General features: G+C 56.2%; 1 protein-coding gene across 1 annotated transcript in view; it reads right to left on the bottom strand.

Annotated features, from left to right (window-relative positions):
• The window catches only part of AGRN (agrin), a 131,317-nt gene that overhangs the window by 81,081 nt on the left and 32,472 nt on the right, over positions 1–17,764 (bottom strand).

The following is a 17,764-nucleotide window of genomic DNA, read 5'->3' as shown; positions in this document are numbered from 1 at the left end:
TATCCAAATGCATCACCTGGGCTGGAACTACTTGTGAAGTCTAGGAAACCAGAGCACAAGATAGAATCATAGAATCGTTTAGGTTGGAAAAGACCTTTAAGATCATCCAGTCCAACCATTAACATACACTACCAAGTCCACTCTAAACCAATCAAGGGTAGACTAGACTAAACCATGTCCCAAAATGATGAAACAAGGTTCCCACCACACGTGATGAAAGAGAAGGTTAACAGTTAAACAGCTGAGCATTTTCAGAGTTGTTACTGAGCACAGCTTATTTATCTGCAAGTAACCTATGGCAGTATAGAGGTCCTGTAACCATTATAGCATTCATTCTAGATGCCTACGGAAATAGGAGCTGTCCTCACAGCCAGGCTTGCGTCCCACCAGGACACGGGTATCTCCTGGCGTGAAACGCAACTCCGAACCCCTCTTTTCTATTCCACCCAGACCGCAGGACCACACGCTAGCTACTAGACAGTTAAAGGCAGGGTGGAGTTGGGAGCACGTGGTGCTTCTTGTGTGCTTTTCTCAGGCTGGACTCTCTCAAAGGCTGCTGGAAGAGGACAGACACGGAGCCCCAGGGGAAGCGTGGCCAGGCGGGTGGGATGCAGGGGTGAAGGTGGGCAACTTCCCAGCGAAAGGGAGCGTGCTGGGCCGCAGAGCGGAGGAAACCGAGGAGGAGGAAGGCAAGGATGCAGCTGGAACAGAGAGGCTCACCCGCTGCCCCGGTACCCGGGCTGAGGGGCACCGAGGCCTCCCCCGTGCTCTGCATGCCATGTTAGCAGCAGCTCCCACAATGGGCCGTGGGACATGGGTAATGTGACACTGTGAAGAGTCCTGACAGCTCACTGAGACTATGAGGGGAAAAACAAAGTGAGCATTGAGGGCTGGAGACGGCCCCATGTCAAGGAAGTGACGTGCAGCCTTCTCCACTGGCAACCGGGAGCCCTCTCAGCTATAAGCTGCGGGGGGACGCAGGGAAGAAAGGACGAGGGGAAAAAACAGCTTAAAAATCTCCCAGAGCAGCACAGTTATTTTAGGATTTTAATTTATAAAAAGAGGAAGAAAAACAGAAATGAAAGCCAAGATCCGATGGCCTGCTCTGGTGCGGATGAAATATTAGTGTCTGGCTGCAGGACTGCAGCACCCCCTCCCTTCCTTTGCTCTGACGCCTCTAAATTAAAATTATGGGGATTGCGCTATCTCCATCACATCCTTTTGTCACCTGGCAGAAGAGATAGCATTCCGGGGCTCCTGGACAGCACGGTCTGGGACTGCCGGAGCAAAGGGGGCCCACCTCCTTTGCAGCAAGAAGGGGCAACAGGAGAGCCCCTTCTTGCCCAAGCAGCACCTCTGAAGAGCCCTGTTGTCAAGGCGAAAGGAAGGCACGAGAGCAGCGGCAACACGTTTGGGACAGCAGAATAAACTTGATTTTGCCAGCGTGGAGGGAGGGGTCAGGGGCTTTTCCTGGGGCATCCAGATACAGAAGCCCTGAAGACAAGGCGTGCTTGGTTGGGGTTTCTACAAAGCTGTCTGCCCACCGTCTTTCAGAGGATTCGACTCGATCGCTGTTCCCTGCCAAGGGAAAGGACGCGAGTGCCAGCGTGGGAGACAGGCACTCGCTGCGGGGAGCGGAGTCTGGACAGTCATTAGGTGTCGCATATTCTGGGGGACGTTCCCGCTGAGCAAGGGAAGTCTCCGGTCCCCCGCCTTTGCTGTGCACGCGTAAGGCAGCTCACCCAGCTCAGCCTGGTCACCTCGGGCACGGCGGCAGAGAGCCAGCGGCCGCCTGGCAGCAGCCACCGCGCAGCGCTCGCTCATCGCTTACCGCGCACGCGGCGCTTCCCACCCCGCTGCTTCCCAGCGGGCGGGCCCCTCCGCCGCTGGCACACGCGGCACAGCCCTGGCACCCCGGGGAGCCCCCCACCACCCCGGCAAGGCACCGCGTCACACTCCACCGTGCCCCTGCGAGGCGGCGCGGACCGCATCGCCTAACACGCGCGGGACGAGCGACGTGCCCGCGGCCACTGAGTGAGGAACTGCGGCAGAGGTATACAGCGCACACGCAGAACGGAGGCAGAGCTGGAAACAGAAGAACTCATGGAAACAGAAGACTTCATTTCCCATGTGCAAAAGCAGGGCATTCCCAAAGCAGCCCCTTTTCTTTAAGGTGCCCCTGCAGGTAGGTGCAACTGGGGCGTGCAGACCCGCAGGTCCAGCTGGGGCTTTGTGCTGGGTAATGAAGCGTCCCTGCCTGCCTGACGGGAGCCGAAGCTTTCATATGCAGATACCAAAACTGGGACTGTAACAGCAGCTGCTTGTCAAGAGTCAGGGGAAAACCAGAAGGAGCAAGACAGAAACAAAGAGAAGATGAAGTTGCCTGGCCAAGACACCCGCAGAGCTGCCAACTTCAGTGCTGCAGCCCTCAGGAAATGGGAATTGCAGCTTTGTAGCACCAGGACAAGAGACACGAGCGCTGCTCCCGGCCCAAATCCCACCTGGCTGCCTGGGCTGCAGAGCAACGGGGAGGAGCACATGAGATGAGGGCTGCTAGCTCTCGTTTACAGGTGGGGAACAGAATCCCAGAAGGGTTAAGGGACTTGAGACTAACCCACTGGGGCTGGCGTTGCCACAGCAAAACTGAGCACTTGACCCCGCGGAGCCAGAAGTCGCCTGTGACTCAGAGAGGCCTCGGAGCCCAAGCAGCCCAGGCTGCTCCTCTGCTCGGCAACAGCCGCCCACTCACGCAGCGCGGCTCCAGCGCTGTGGGACGGAGTCCCGGACACCCCAGAACCTTCCCACACGCTCCCCTTGCAGAGCTTCCACCCCACAGCTCCTGCTCCTTCTTCCTAAGGCGCAGGAGGTCGCGCCAGCCCGGCGGGGTGCACGCGTTCTCCCTCTCATTTTTATACCACAAGTGCAATTGAGATGAGTAGCCCCAGAGCCTGACCTGCCTTTCAACTCCAGCAAATGTCACTGTGCTTTGATTTCCCCCTTCATCATGCTGTGGCTCAGTGAAGCAGCTGTTAACATCAAGAAGGGGAAAATAAGTTTATTTTACTATATATTAAATAAAACAAAAAAGGAAGGGAGGGAGGGAGGCTCTGTTCCAAGGTCAGGCACTTGACTGCAGAAAGTCTTCCTGAACTGAAACACACTTGGAGCAGGGGAATACACCCGAGTTTTGCAGAGAGGCGATGCCGAGCAGGAAGCTGGTGCTCGTGCCGTGCTATTCCATGCCCGGAGAGTGCAGGCCAGGTGTGCAGCCATGGCTGGAACTAAGCAGACCTACGTCTCCGGAGCACCCAGTACATGCTTTTTGACTTACTCCTGCCAGGGGCTGAGCCACTACGTCAGGAAAAGTGGTACTTCTGAGAAATCACATGAAACTTGGACAAGTCACCCAACACAGCTGTTGCAAGGCCAGAACTGTCTCCTGCATAACAGCTCAGTTCCCAAGACGCTCAACCAACGCATATCCCAGACCATTTCCCTGCCGCCCGGGTCAGAAGAGCTCACCAAGGCAAGCTGTCCTCTGGGAAAACCCTGCCTGGAGATCCCCCAGCCCGAAGAGGGGGCCCTGTAAGTTGACCTTGCAGAAAGACAAATCGCTAACCAAGCGAGGGCTCAACCCTGGGGCACTAAGCAGGGCAGGGGATTTCATCTGCAAGTCTTCCTTCGAAGCGGGAACCCCCTGCGTGCCAGTGAAGGGTGCAGGGGGTGGACATTGTCCACCTGCACCCCACCGCTCTCAGTCAGATGACAGTGCACCCAAGGGAGGAAGCTGAGCCACCTGCAGAACCAAAAGAGCTGGGCTCTGAGGGGCCAGGAAGGATCCCCGATGGATCCCAGGAACCCGACAGCACAGTGTTTTCTTTGCCCTCACACTAACGTCCCCGATAAGCCTGCCAGTGAGATCCAGGTTGGGCTGTCTCATTCCCAAGGAAACAAGCCAAGGGTTCCCACGCCACCTTCCCGCTGCTCAGTGCACAAAAGCAACACAGACTTCCTGAAATCCCTCTCTCCGTGACCCTCCCTACTGTTTCTCTGCATCCTGCTCCAAGGCCACTCTCTGTACCGAGATAACAAGGCAGTTGGCTGCCAAAACCAGCAGCCAGACGGGCCCAGCATCCACGCAGACCTGCATCCAAACGCCCGATCTGAATTGTCAGAAACGAGCCAAAGCCCTGGGGCTCAGGCTCACCTAATCCACGTTAAGGCCAGCGTGGGACCTCTGGAAGAGCTCGGGGACTGGGAACCAAGGTCCCACCGAAAGGCAGGGGCACGCAGGCAGCGCCGAGAGCCAGCAGCCGTGTGGGCTGACAGCTCAGCCCTGCAAGAACGGGCAGTTCTGCCACACGTGTTCAAAAAACAGGTAGATGTGGCACTTGGGGACATGGTTTAGTCTGGTCTACCCTTGATTGGCTTAGAGTAGACTTGGTAGTGTAGGTTAATGGTTGGACTGGATGATCTTAAAGGTCTTTTCCAACCTAAACAATTCTATGATTCTATACCTTCCGTGTCTGGTGAGCAAGACCAGGGGCTGGAGAACGCCAGAATAGCCAGTTTCCATCAATTTAACATTAAATGGCTACACAAACCCAAATGTCTACATGAAACCTAAATGGCTACATGAAACCCAAGCAATTGCACACTAAAAAAAGAAATTTTCTCCATTTTCTTTGCAGTTGGCACTTAATTCAGAAATTTTCTTAAGTCTGGGGCATCCAACCGTCCCTGCTCTTGTAAATTACACACTAATTAAACACATTACACTCACTCTCAAAAACATATCAATCAATTGGCATGCGATCAGCATCCGATAATTGCTGCTGCTGCAACTCAACCTCCCTGGAGAGGTGCAATTTTCTGTGTTAATTGTTTAGGTTTGGCAAGCTGGATGGGAGCTAACGAGCAGCCCCACTGCCACCTTGGGAGGAGGGTGCTGCTGAAGGGAGAAGAGGAGGCAGGGATTTTCCCACCTTCCTCCATTCCCAAGCTCGGAAGAACAGTCCCCAAAACACACCCAGAATTGAAACCAGATGTGTAGGAAGCGTCTCATTAGCAGTAATTGCTTCGCAAGGATTTGAGGTTTCCCCTCTGTGCCACCACCAAACACGCTTTTAAGAAGCTGCCGTGGGCTGGGTACCGGGACGCACGGGGGGAACCCACAGGGCAGAGTCTCTACTACACTAACATTTTTATTGAAGCCAGCGAAAGTTTACTCAGACTGGGCTGGCTGCAGGCATCAGCCTGCTGAGTGGCAGAGGATCACCACTCCAGCAGATTAAGCTGAAAAAACCCCAGCATCTCAAACCCTCTTTCTTGAGTACGGCTCATCACAGCCAAATGATTCGTGAAATAGCCTCATGATTAGCTCCCTTGCACCCTCCCTGCTTTCAGAAGGGGGGAAACAGGCACGAGACACTCCAGGAACTGGTCTCCACAACTCAAGGCTGATTAGAGGGGTCTGGCAGGGACGCCAGGCTTCCCTTACCCAGCCATCCCCACTTGTAATTTTACCTGGGAAGTCATCTTCCTTGGATTACAGGGCTGAACCCAGAACAAATCAAAGCCAACGGCACAAATCAGAACAGGTCAATCAGGTCCTTGCACAGAACTGCAGAGCTATTTCTGTTGCTTTGAATAGGGAGACCCAAAACAAGGCAGGAGAGCCACGAGCCGCCTCGGGGGCTGGATGAGACCGGGGACCCTTGGCCCCCCTGAGCCCCTGTGGCATTGAGAGCCATTATTTTCTCCGTACTGCACAAGTTTCCTCCATCAGGTGACAACTTACCACCTATTTATTCCTTTTACTAAACCATCCCTTTGTTCTGAGGCGGAATTTCAACTTCTTTGAACAAAAGCGCAGGCAGAATCTCTGATTTATAGCAGATTTATCTTCATAATTCTGCCTTCCCGCACCCCACGCAGCGCTAGCTCTGAGCACACGGCGGAGGGAAGCGGACGGCGGTTCAGCAGCCCGCACACCCAGGCCACGCTGCCGTCCTCCCCAGCCCGCCTCATCCCCGAGCGGGGGGCTGAGCTGTCCCGCAGACCCTGCCGCCGGGACCTGTGGTTTATCATCCCAAGACGGAAAACCTTGGGAAGCAGCACCCTGTGCTCTAAGCCCACGCCAGAATCGCCCCGACACATCCCTCGGCGAGGGGAAGGAGCTGTGAGGGCACAAAGCTGAATGGGAGAGGGTGGTGTTACCTGCCGCCCACACCACCAAGTTCACCAGCGGCTTTGTCACCTCCCTAGAGATGGGCGAGTCCATGCCCTAAACAATTTCCCTGTCCCAGTGCCAGTCCCTACAACCAGGGTAGCGTGAGGGACCCCAGATCCAGCCGGGGTATGCTCCCCGGAGGAGACTCTCACTGCAGGACCACTCTTCCCCCCTATTTCCTTCTCCAGCCCACGCAAGACAAAGGGCCCAGTCTTTGCTAGACATAAACCAACTGTAACAGCCGCCCCCAGGGACAGGCTGGAAGAGCAATTCGAATGTCAAAGGAGGAGCAGGGACCCGCATTATTTTTGGCGAGATGAGCATAACTGAGAGCCTGCAAATCTCCCCTATTCCTCGGGCTCCTTTCTCAAGTCTTTTAGCATGCTGTACCCCCTCTCCCCCCCTCCGCCGCCCCGCAACGACAGCAGAGCTCAGATCGCAGTCTCCGGGGCTAAGACAATAGCTGCTTATGTTCTAAACTAGCGCTGCTTTCTGGGAAGAGAGCCAGGCCTGGCAGCTCTCAGCAGCAGGGAATAAAAGACGTGTTTGTGCTACGGAGCCCCTCTGCACCAGTGGGGCACCCTCAAAGGGAGGCAAGGCATCAGCTTGCTGGGGATGCGAAACAGAAATGCAGACAGATGCCCTGGGCTTAGCGAGAAAGACCACAGGACCGAGATAGAAGCAAGCGCCTTGTTCACGGAAGCGAGCTGGCGCGACCAGCAACAAGCAAGGCTCTCGGGCACAGGCAGATGCGCGGCATCCCCCCTCCAAGAGCCGAGACGGCCAAGGCTGCGGCGCATCAGGCTGCTAAAATCAGCAGGAACCGGGGATGCTCTGAACACCAGGGCCACTTGGAGCAAGAGGCAGGGTCACAGCAGGGCGCAGTCCCCACCACGAGCAAGCTGCTGACATAGCAGGGCCCATCCGAGCATGGACAACGGGGATCTCTGCTGCAGCGGGGCTCCCTCCGCCCCACGGCGGGGAGCAGGCTCGGGAGGCAGGCAGGCAGCCCTGTGTTTTGCCGGGCGTCTCTTCACGCTCGCTGCTGCCAAGCCTGAGCGCACGGTCCCAGGGGATCTCCTCCTCCGCAGCGCGGCACCCTGAACGCCTGTACCGCAGGCCGGATAACAAGAGGTGCCCTTTGCGTCCCTGGAGAGGCAGAGGGTCCCGTGGATGTCCCAGTGGTACCCAAGCCCTGGCAGCAGCAGGCCAGACCCACTTGAGAGCCCGAACACGGCTCCAATGCTTTCACCGCCTGCACACAGCCGGCCAGGAGGCGATGAAACCACACACTTGTCCTCTTCGCCATCACAGCCGCGGCGGCAGGCTCAGCCTCAGCTGCTGGGAGCGCAGCGGGGCGGAAAGCCCACCACAGCAGAGGCACCCCCTGCTTGGCTGCTGCCCTTTGCAGAAAGGATGATCTTAAAGGCCTTTTCCAACCTAAGCGATTCTATGAAAGGCCCAGCACCAGCAGGGACAGAGCCACGGGCAGGCACAAGCTGTGGCTTGGCTTGTACCTGCCCTTCCTCGGTCGGAAAGCGGGAATGCACTTCTCAGGCCAGGACTGCGTCCCTTGTCTCCAGCCGGGACACGCAGTCCAGCACCGAGACCGGCCACCCCTCCTGCTGCTAACAGAGGCATCACATGGAACCGGGGCGGGGGCTAAAAGCACACGGGGCTTTCCCCCGCAGGCAATTTTCTGGGTTGAGCAGCAACTGCAGCAGTCAGCCTGCGACCCCGTTAGCTGCCCGGTACGGATACTGCCTCCATGTCCTTGACAACGCAGCCCTCTGCCCCACTGGGCTCTTCTGGTACCTCTACCATGCCCCAGGCAGTCCGTAAGTCATTGCCTGATATCCTTCCTCCTCAGCACTGCTGTCAGATGGAATAACCAACACCAGTGTCTTTAAAATGTCCATGTTTCACTGCAGTGAAACAAAATGCAAATCAATCAATCTAAAAAAAAAAAAAAATAAAAATCAAAACTAGCCTCTTCTTTTCCTTTCTTTTTACAAAGCTTTAAAGTTGCTTTTCGACTGTCCTGAATAATTGAAGTTAACATGAAAATTTAAAGTCTTTCAAGATTTCATTAAAATTCATTCTCTTTCCCTTTGGAGAATTGTCATTGCCAGAGTCCCATGTAGGGCAGACAGCACAAGCAGCTGCCTCCGTTCACAGCATTTAACTCCGTTCTCTGTGGCTAAAGAAAATTCCCTCTTAATTATTTAATGGAGACCCTGAAATAACATCCTTCACTGCTCCCTGCCATCAGCCTACTAATCCCACTCCCACCCGACACCAGCACAAATCCTGCATTTACCCTTCCTCCTTCGATCCATTTAAGCTCCGCCATTTCCCTACCGCTCCTCCTATCCCAGCAGCAGGAGAACAGCACGATAACGGGCTCCTGCACGGAGCCAGCAAGGCAGCCCCCTTGACCCCTTCCTCACAGTAGCTGGGTGCTGTCCTCCCTCCCCAGCTACTTCTGCTTCGCGTCGCGTGTTCGCCGGTGGGCGCGGCACTTTGCAGATGAACGAGGTCTTGCATCTCCCAGCGGGAGGGATCCAAGCAAACCCTCCAGCGTAAGCCGGCCTCTAGCAGAGGACGGTACGCAGGGACGTGCCTCAAGGGCAGCGCTGCTATCACAGTCCCTTCCAGGATGCCTGATGCTGGTGGCCGTGGTCCTCAGCGCATGGATCTGGTGGGAAGGCATGACTGCAGCACTGCGGGTGTACCGGGGCAAAGCCGATCCCCAGCAGGCAGGGGAGCACGGCTTGGCGCAGCCACGGGGGAGAGGGGGGTTTGCGGGGCACTACAAGGGGGTCCTGCACCCAGCAAGCGCTCCGTTCCTGCAGCGGCAGCAAGGGACTTGGTCTGCTCCCACTGCTAGCCTCAGCAGGCAGCTGCCCACCTCCTTCCGAACAGCAGACGGCCACCTCCAATTAAGTTCCTCATGAAGAGAGCGACCCTAGCCCGGGAAACCCAAGACAAATGTGTCCCTTGCCTCCAGCCGGGACAATGTTTTTAGAAATACGTATTTTTAAATTGCAAGACTCCGGGTTGTCTTTAAAAGGCCAAAATGCACTTCTCCAGAGCGTCTGCAATGCAGGAGGGGTGGCCCTTGGTTAGCCATCAGATAAACTAACGCACACAAGGAAAAGAGCAGAGACCAGAAAGAAATTAAAGGCTAAAGCCGGCGTTAGTGCTCTTGAAATGATGCTGAGGTTATCAAACCCTATTGAGCTTTCCTGAGAGAGCTGTCTAGCAGCACCCTCGGCAGCTGCTGGGCTCCAGAGGCCGCCCAGAGAGCGTCAGGTTTCCTATTAAATCACAGCACCAGACTGGAGGCACTGTTACCAATTAAGTGTTATAACCTTTGGCGAAGCTCTCCCAATTTACCCCACTTGACCAACTGACCCTGAAGATTTTGAAGAGTCTCTATAAATCCTATTGATCTTTACCGAAGTCAAACCTGTGTGGGCTTTGTTTTTAGAAGGGAAGTTATCGTGGAGCGAGAGCGTACTTACACTGAGCATTAACCTCACGCTTGCCTTTTAAGCATAAGCTGGCCCTTTTCTCCTCTTGGTAAAGGAACAAGCTGGCACTTCAAAATAGATGCATGCTCCAGAAAGCTCCCAGCAGCAATAGCAGCACTGAGCGTTCACTTCTCCACATGCTCATTCGTGTGTGACCCTTTTGGGGAAAGCCGCTGCCCCTCCAGGTGCAAGGAGAGCCAGGGCGGAGGTGCCTTCGCTCTTGGGGCTCTCTTCTCACAGCAGGGCTAGAACATTCCCTCTTCCAAGAGGATATAACAAGGATGAAACTACAGCCATCATGCCCAGCCATTAGTGCCAAGGCCAAGGACTATGGCATGAGTCCACGCTCAAGACGGAACACGAGGCAAGGACGCAGCGCTCCCCAGGACATTTCCTCCGCGATCCACCAAGACGGGGCAAGTCCACCACAAGCAATTCAGAAGAGAGAACCCAAACAGGACATCTCCCACTACCACGAGATCTTCTGGACCAGAAGTGGCAAACCATGAGAGATCTATAGTTCTTTCCAGGTACATGATGTATTTAAGGATGCAGCAAAGTCCAAGAGACAGATGCCAGGATGCAGAGCACTCTCTAGCTGCAAAATGCTGTGAGCAAACAGGGCTATTATAAGGGATCATTAGCACGAGAGGAAGCAGCACGGCACAAAAGCCCACAGCATGGCACAAAAGCCCACAGCCAGGTGAAGAAGGATTAGAGAGGCAGCAGCCAGTCACTCCAAGCAAACAAGTTTTTGGCCAGCAACAGAGGCCAGCAGAGCTGGCAGTGAGGTTCAGTGAAGGTCTTGTAGCTGCCTGCTGCAGAGTCTTAGGGGTAAACCAAGGGAAAACCAAAACAAGCCTCATTAAAAACTGCCTCCCCCCGTTACTTCTCTAAGCCACCATACTGCCAGTGGTACAAAGCAAAAGCCTGACAGTCTCCGACGGCACTAGCTCCCTTCTGCTTCCGAGTCCTGCAACTCCCAGCATTTCCCGTTGCCTGCCCCTACCAGGCTCTTCCGCAGAACTCAAAAGGCTCTGCATCATTTCTGCCTGCAGGAGGGCCAGGAAGACAGGCTGGGGTCTCTTCTGGGATCCTGGAGCATTAATGGTCCTAGCAGGAAGCTGAGATGGCCAAGATTTTTATTTCTTTTAATAGAAGATTTAAAACTGAACAGAGAAGAAAAGGTCAATCCTTCCACAAAGGATGTCCGGTGTGGGTCCCAGTCACACAGTGGGAATGTGGGAGCATCAAGAGAAGCCAGCCCTGTCACCTTTCCTAGGATGGAAAGCATCACTACCAACTCTGGCTGCTGGTGCAGAGATGCAGGAGAAGGACAGCCCGCACTTTCAAGCGTTCCAGGTATCCTTGTCTCCACCTTCATGACCCCTCCCCAGCCACTAATGCCTAGGCAACCAGTTGACAACTCAGACACAGCCCACCCCACTTCTGCAGAGTGGAAGTTTTATTCACGCTCCTCTAACATCAAGGAGAAAGGGGCAGAGGCGGTTTCTTTTGTGGCAGTGGGCAAACGGGACAAGCTCTTCCTACCCCCTCTCCCCGTGTGCTCTGTTCACCCCTGCCACCTGCACTCCCCGCTGAGAAGCCCTCCAGGCACCCACACACGCTGGCTGGGCTAGCGACTGCCCAGGAACGGGCTGATCCAAGCAATCAGCCTCCCACGCACACGTACTCCACTCCCTTGAAGCTCCAAGTTCCCATCACACAAGGCGTCCTTGTGTGTCAAGACCAAATGCGTCCCAGCCTCCCCTGCCCCACTTTCAGGCCAAGAAAGCAGATAAATGCTGTTCTTACCTAGTAATGAGTAATCCAGAATCCACATGGGAGAGGACAGCACATGCAAAAAAGAAAAAACAGAGCAAAAACGGTTGGTTAGATCAGAGTAAACTCTGCCCACAGGCTCGCCACGCAGAGCCGCTCTGCCCCGCTCCTCGCAGGCTGGTTCCGCTGGCCGTGGAGGAAAAAACTCGCTGGAGATGGGGCGAGGAGGGGGGGGTCACCGTGCTCAGCCAGCCCGCGGGTCCGACTCCTCACCCCCTGCGTGAGAGGTTCCCCACGCCGCTCTCGCTCACCCCCAGGAGCCTGCAGCCCCCCAAGAGCAGCCAACTGCTCAGCAAAGCATCATCCCTCACCCACCCCAACTCCAAACCAGAGAAACGGTGCAGATCAAAGCCCCAGGAAGAACAGCCTGGATAAAAGCAAGGGAGAAACCCTGACCCCTGCAGATCTACAGGGACTCCAGCAGAAGGCAGATAAGCCTCATCCGTGGCAGAGAGGACTGCAGAGTCCCCGATTCCTGCCATGCCGCTGACAAGCGGCTCAGGGAGCAGGTCTGGCCCCCAGCAGAAGGAGCCTGGGCAGCACCCCAAGTCCCAGGACAGCAGCCCAGCCGCGCCTCCTCTTCTGCGTGCTACAGCAAAAGTTAACCCAAAAAGGGGGAAAGTAGACAGATCAAGTGGCAGAAGAGCACTTGCCTTTCCCCAGGAAGGGGAGATGGCTGAGCAGTGCTTGAGCCAACCAGACAAGGAAGGAGGTGCCCCCTAAAACCCACGCAAAAAATTTATTTGGTGGCAGGGAAGAGGCATGGTGGTGTGGAGCACAGCTGGGTAACATCAGTTAGTGCAGTGTGAAATGGGTCACACACCTCAAGGGAAAAGGACATTTCTTTGGCAGATGGATCCGAGTGGCATCTACCAGGAGCCCTGCCAGGATAGAGGGGTATTGCCAGGAGTACAGCCCAGGACACGGAGCAGTCAAAGGACGCACACACAGCGAGGATGGGAAGGAAGAAAGCAGAAACCAAGTTTATTTCGCTTCTGGCACCTCCCCTCATGCTAGATTTCCGCAAAGCCTCAGACCTCTCTGTGCCGAAGGCATGCACTCTGCAGTGCAGCAGCCAGGGTATTGCACGGGATCTTGGCAGAGAGAAAAGAGACAGAGGAGCAAGTGAGCAGACTCTCGTGCCCTGGAGTTCCCAGGTCCCCCTGCCTCAAGTCACCACGTGCACCAGACACCTAGCTCACACGGCAGAGGCTAGCAGGACCTCTGAAGGCTGTTGCTGGCAATTCCATTATCACCTCTTCATAGAATCGTTTAGGTTGGAAAAGACCTTTAAGATCACCCAGTCCAACCATTAACCTACCACTACCAAGGCCACCACTAAACCAATTAAGGGGAGAGTAGCAATTTCATGTTTCCTGGCTTGGTGGCTGGATTATTTATAATGAAAGTAAAAACTAGGAATCATTACGACTGGAAAGGATCTCCAAGATCATCAGTCCAACCACCAACCCAACACCACTATGCCTCTACCACCTCCCCACAACGCCTGTTCCATACAACAATCAGACCCCTTTTCTCCTCTGCTGCAAGGGATATACCCGAAATGCTCCATGGGGGGGAACACACGACTATTACAGGAGTCTTATTCTGCAGTCCCCTCCAAGAGCTGGGATCAGGTGGGCAAAGCTCAGGAGATTTGAGGGAGCCAATGAATCACAATCAGCCGGAGGAGCTGAAAGCAAGAAACTGCTGCTGGCCCACGCTGCATCAGTCTCATTTCCTAATAGCAGGTTTTAATCTCCTAATTGGGCTGCAGCAATGCTCCCAACACAGGGACAGGGTGATGCAGCTGAAGTCACCTGGATGGCTCAGGAAAAGCCAGGGCTGGAAAAGCCCCAACACCTCCACCAGCACTCAGGACAACCCAGCGCTCTCACTCACCCTCCCCTGGAGAGAGGGATATTGCCCTGCTTAAATCAGGGAAGAAACCATGGGACAACAGGGACTCACCTGCGGTGACCTAAGGATGTAAATGGTAGGCACAAGAAAGGTGCGCTCCTGTTGAAGAGAGCAGCTTGCTGCAGATACGCGATACCCCCTCCCCACCCGGTGCTGGCATACAAAGCACCAGAAGAAATACAGATCTTGTGTGGACTGCACAGAGAAGTGACAGTGGAGGAGGACTTGTGCCTGCACTTGCTGAGCCTGCCCCAGCCCTGATAAAGCAGTTATGAACCCCAATAAGTCCCCTCGCTGTCTTTTTCAGGTGGCCACTTATTTGTCCACTCCTCCCACAAACACGTGGCGTGTCCCTACTTTGCTTGGCTGAGAAGATGCCTGCAGACGGGCAGCTCGCCCTCCCTGCAGAAGGACAGACCCAGATTAAACGTCCTCTAGAGAAAGGCAAGACCCCAAACAGCCCAGGAAGCAAGACACCAGTAGACGCTCCCCCGTGTCTAACTGAGGGGCCAAGCCACAGGGTAGGCTGGCTGTTCTCTCCTTACACCTCCGACTGCCCAGGCACGGAGCCCAAAACGCCGTGCTGCAGCCGGGAGCTGGCTGGGGCTGTGTCCCAGCTGCAGGACAGTGCTCTGCCCCCAGGACCAGCCCACCCGCTCACCTAGTCAGTCCCTCCGGGCTATAGTGCAGCATAAAGATCATACAATCATAGAACCGTATAGGTTGGAAAAGACCTTTCAGATCATCCAGTCCAACCATTAACCTAACACTACCAAGTCCATCACTAAACCAATTAAGGGTAGAGCAGCAATTTCATGTTTCCTGGCTTGGTGGCTGGGTTATTTATAATGAGAGTAAAAACTAGGAATCACTAAGGCTGGAAAGGATCTCTAAGATCATCAGTCCAACCATCAACCCAACACCCCCATGCCCACTAAACCATGTCCCAAAGTGCCACGTCTGCCCGTTTTTTGAACTCTTCCAGGGATGGGGACTCCAACACCTCTCTGGGCAGCCTGCTCTAGATCAGGAGCCATGTCCCACTGTACCACTGGGCATACCCTTGGGACTGGGTCGATGTCACTCCATTTTATGTAAGGTCCTAAGCCTAGGGCATCATTCTTGCAGCTCCCCTCCTCGGCAAACAAGGAGATACCCCTCCAAGAGATGCCGAGACAGAAATACAGGTTAGAGGCGCTCCAAAATTCCCTTAAGATCAACATGGTGGACACTACAGACTCAGAGAGCAGGTAGAAATGACACCAACATAAACTGCCTGGAAGGGGTTTGGGAACAGCAGACCAGGGGAAAGCAGAGTCACATACCCATAGCACATACCCTGGCTCCCGTAGGGAGGGAGCGGGCATCTCTCCCAAAGCGGTAAGGCCAAAAGGGCAGCGAGAGCCCAGCAGAGCCAGGGAACAGCAGCAAACAGCTGCTGCCAATGCTCCAGCCAGCAAGGGTTGCCAAGGCTGCTGGGCTCTGTATACGCAGCAACAACCTTTGAAGTCAGGGCAGAGGAATGCGCCCCGCTTCTCTCCACCGAGGCAGGGCAGGAGAGACCGTGCTCCCGCTGCCACCTCTCTGCTCTTCACCTGCCACCTAGCCTTGGACCAGCCCCACGGCACGCTGAAGTGGGGGTCCAGGCTCTTAGTCCTTAGGCAGCGAGCCACAGCAGGCCAGAAGGAGCAAGCTGTGACCGTGAAGCATCTTGCCCTCTAAGCACTTGCGAGCCGAAGGACAGTGCCCACCAAGCCCGGCCAGGTCACGCTGCTGGCCTCAAGGCACCAGGTCACAGCTCTCCCCTCTCCAGCCCCACAACTCTCCCATCTTTAAGCTGCTCCGACAGCCCCTTCTCTCGGAGGGAGCCCGCTGCACACGTCCTTTACTGACTGAGGCCACGGACTCCTCCTGAATACATTCCAACAAATTTTGGGTGTCGATTCCCACGTAGGCAGCTTTCTGCCTGTAAACAATTATTCCTGTATTTTGACACCCCCGTAGCGTAGTCAGACCATCTGTCTGAACGACAAGGCTGTTAACTGGTGTTAAGCTGCCGCTAGCTGCAGATGCGGCGCTCGCGCTAGGATTAGTCTGAAACAGCCACCAAACCCCCGAAACGCACACACCAGTTAAGATTGGGTTGGAATGCACCGGCGGAGCCATTTCTCTGTCCCCTACGGCCATTAAGTGCCACGCAGACCCCACATCCTCGCCGCGCGGCTTCCACAGCCCGAGCTGTGACTTTGCCCACCCCGTTGACCGAGACTCCCACAGAGCGAAGCCGATCGGTTCCCACCCCCGCTTGGGAGCAGCACCCAGCACGACACCCAGATCTCCCACGTCGTACGCAGGCGCGATTCCTCTAACAGGTCAGCGTGACGGTGGCTGGTTTCCAGCCCCGCTCTAGGGCAAAGAATGTAACACGTTAAGATGTAAGACATGCGAGATTTACTGTGAAGGGAAAGCCTTTAATCTGAGGCAGGCTTCAAGCAAGTGCCAGCTCCTTTCAACTCTGTCCTCATACACGCTGCTAGAGGACCGGCTGTCGCTCAGGAGGAGCGCGGCAGCGAAAGCAGCGCTCGGGAGACACGGCGGCGCGGATTCCCAGCCCCACCAACCGTGGCGGGGCTGCTGCTCGTACGAGCGGGAGTCAGAAGGGTATGCGTACATAGGCTGGCACGTAAGGCTACCTCACGGCCCGTGCCGTAGGCACCGTGATGCGTGGAGAGGCAGGCACGCGCCGTCACGAGCCGCGCGTGTGCCAGGTGCGGCGAAGCTGCTTCTGCCGAGGACTCCGGGCCACGCGTTGGCGTGAATCACAACGGCTCCGTGAGCAATGTGCCACGCAGAATCCAGCCTGTCTGGCACAGCAGGGAGCAGAACCCTGGAATCCCACCTCATGTAAGTCCCATCGCGCCCCATATAATGGCGCAGAGAAGCCAGAGGGCTGGGAGGGAGAAGAAAAACACCCTCTGACAAGTCAGCGTTCCCTATGCAAAGCTCCGACCATGCCAGGCTGTGCCTGAGGCCCCTTTGCAGGGTGCCCTCCTGCAGCAAGGGCAAGCCACGCACCCCTCCTGTTCAGGCAGAAACAGCACAGGTCCCACAAACGCTGTGCACATCCCTGGTGCCCTTCCAGAGCCGCTGCGGCATCCTTCCTCCTCCCCCAGTGCACGCTCCCAGCGGGGAGCTCCCAAACCCCCAAAGTGCAGGAGGCAAGTGAGGTCTCCTGCATAAAAGCCCCAGTAGCCTAACCCCTTGCTGCCATCGCCCTCCTTCCCTGGGACAGGAGCCAGGCCAGAGGTGGGGGGACCCCCACCCCAGGATCCCTCTGCAGCAAGAGGCACCGCTCCGCGCAGACAGATGGACACACAGCAGTGCGGGAAGCGCCGCTCCTCCGCAGCCCAGTCCTTGCAAATCTGCGCGCGCAGGGTCAGGGCGCAGACCTCTGCGGCGGGGGAGGAAAAGCCCCCGCTGGAAAGCGGAGCAAAAGGCACAGAATATGTGTGAAGGAGCCAGCCAGCCACCAGACTCTGCTAGGGAAACAGAAGCCCCGGAGCAGTATTTTCTCTTATCGTGACAGATGCAATGGCCAGTGGGTCCCTAGGGGCTGGAGGCTCACTGGCCAGGTTCACAGTGCAAGGGCTTCAGCCTCCGCTGCCGCTTCCCTTCATCCTCCGGCAGAAAGGCAGCGACGCGCTGGAGGGACCCATTTCCGGGAGCAGCACTTCGCCAAAGGGTTCCCACGCTTCGGCTGGGCGGAGGGGGTGGGATGTCCAACATCCTCGCTTTGGGGGGGGGGCAAAAGCACTCAGCACGCGCTCCCCCTTCTGCGGGGGCGGCGTAGCACCGGGCGCACAGCCCCCGGCAGACGGGGAGCAGGCAGCTCCCTTTGGGCGTGCGAGAGCCCGGCGCTCCCAGCCATCCCTGCCCCAGCGCCATGCTCCCAGAGAGCGGGGCCAGGCTCTGCGGGAGCGCGAGAACGCCGGCACGCTGGCCGAGGCACCCGCCGACTCGGGCACCCTGCGGGCGGGAGGGCAGGCAGCACAGCCCTAAGTGGCAAGGCAGGAGGGGGCATCAACACAGCCCCCCGCCTTCAGAGGCAGCTTGCCCACAGGCCTGCGCCAGCAGGAGCGGTCCAGCTGCCATCTTAAAGCATCTTCTGGTCGCTCTCCTGTAGGCGGGGTTGTAAAAGCCCAGCCCGAAGCAAAAAGGCAATGCTCCCGGGAAA

This window comes from Pelecanus crispus, chromosome 15, assembly GCF_030463565.1.
Source record: "Pelecanus crispus isolate bPelCri1 chromosome 15, bPelCri1.pri, whole genome shotgun sequence".
Classification (NCBI taxonomy): domain Eukaryota; kingdom Metazoa; phylum Chordata; class Aves; order Pelecaniformes; family Pelecanidae; genus Pelecanus; species Pelecanus crispus.
This window is presented reverse-complemented; position numbering and strand designations above follow the sequence as displayed.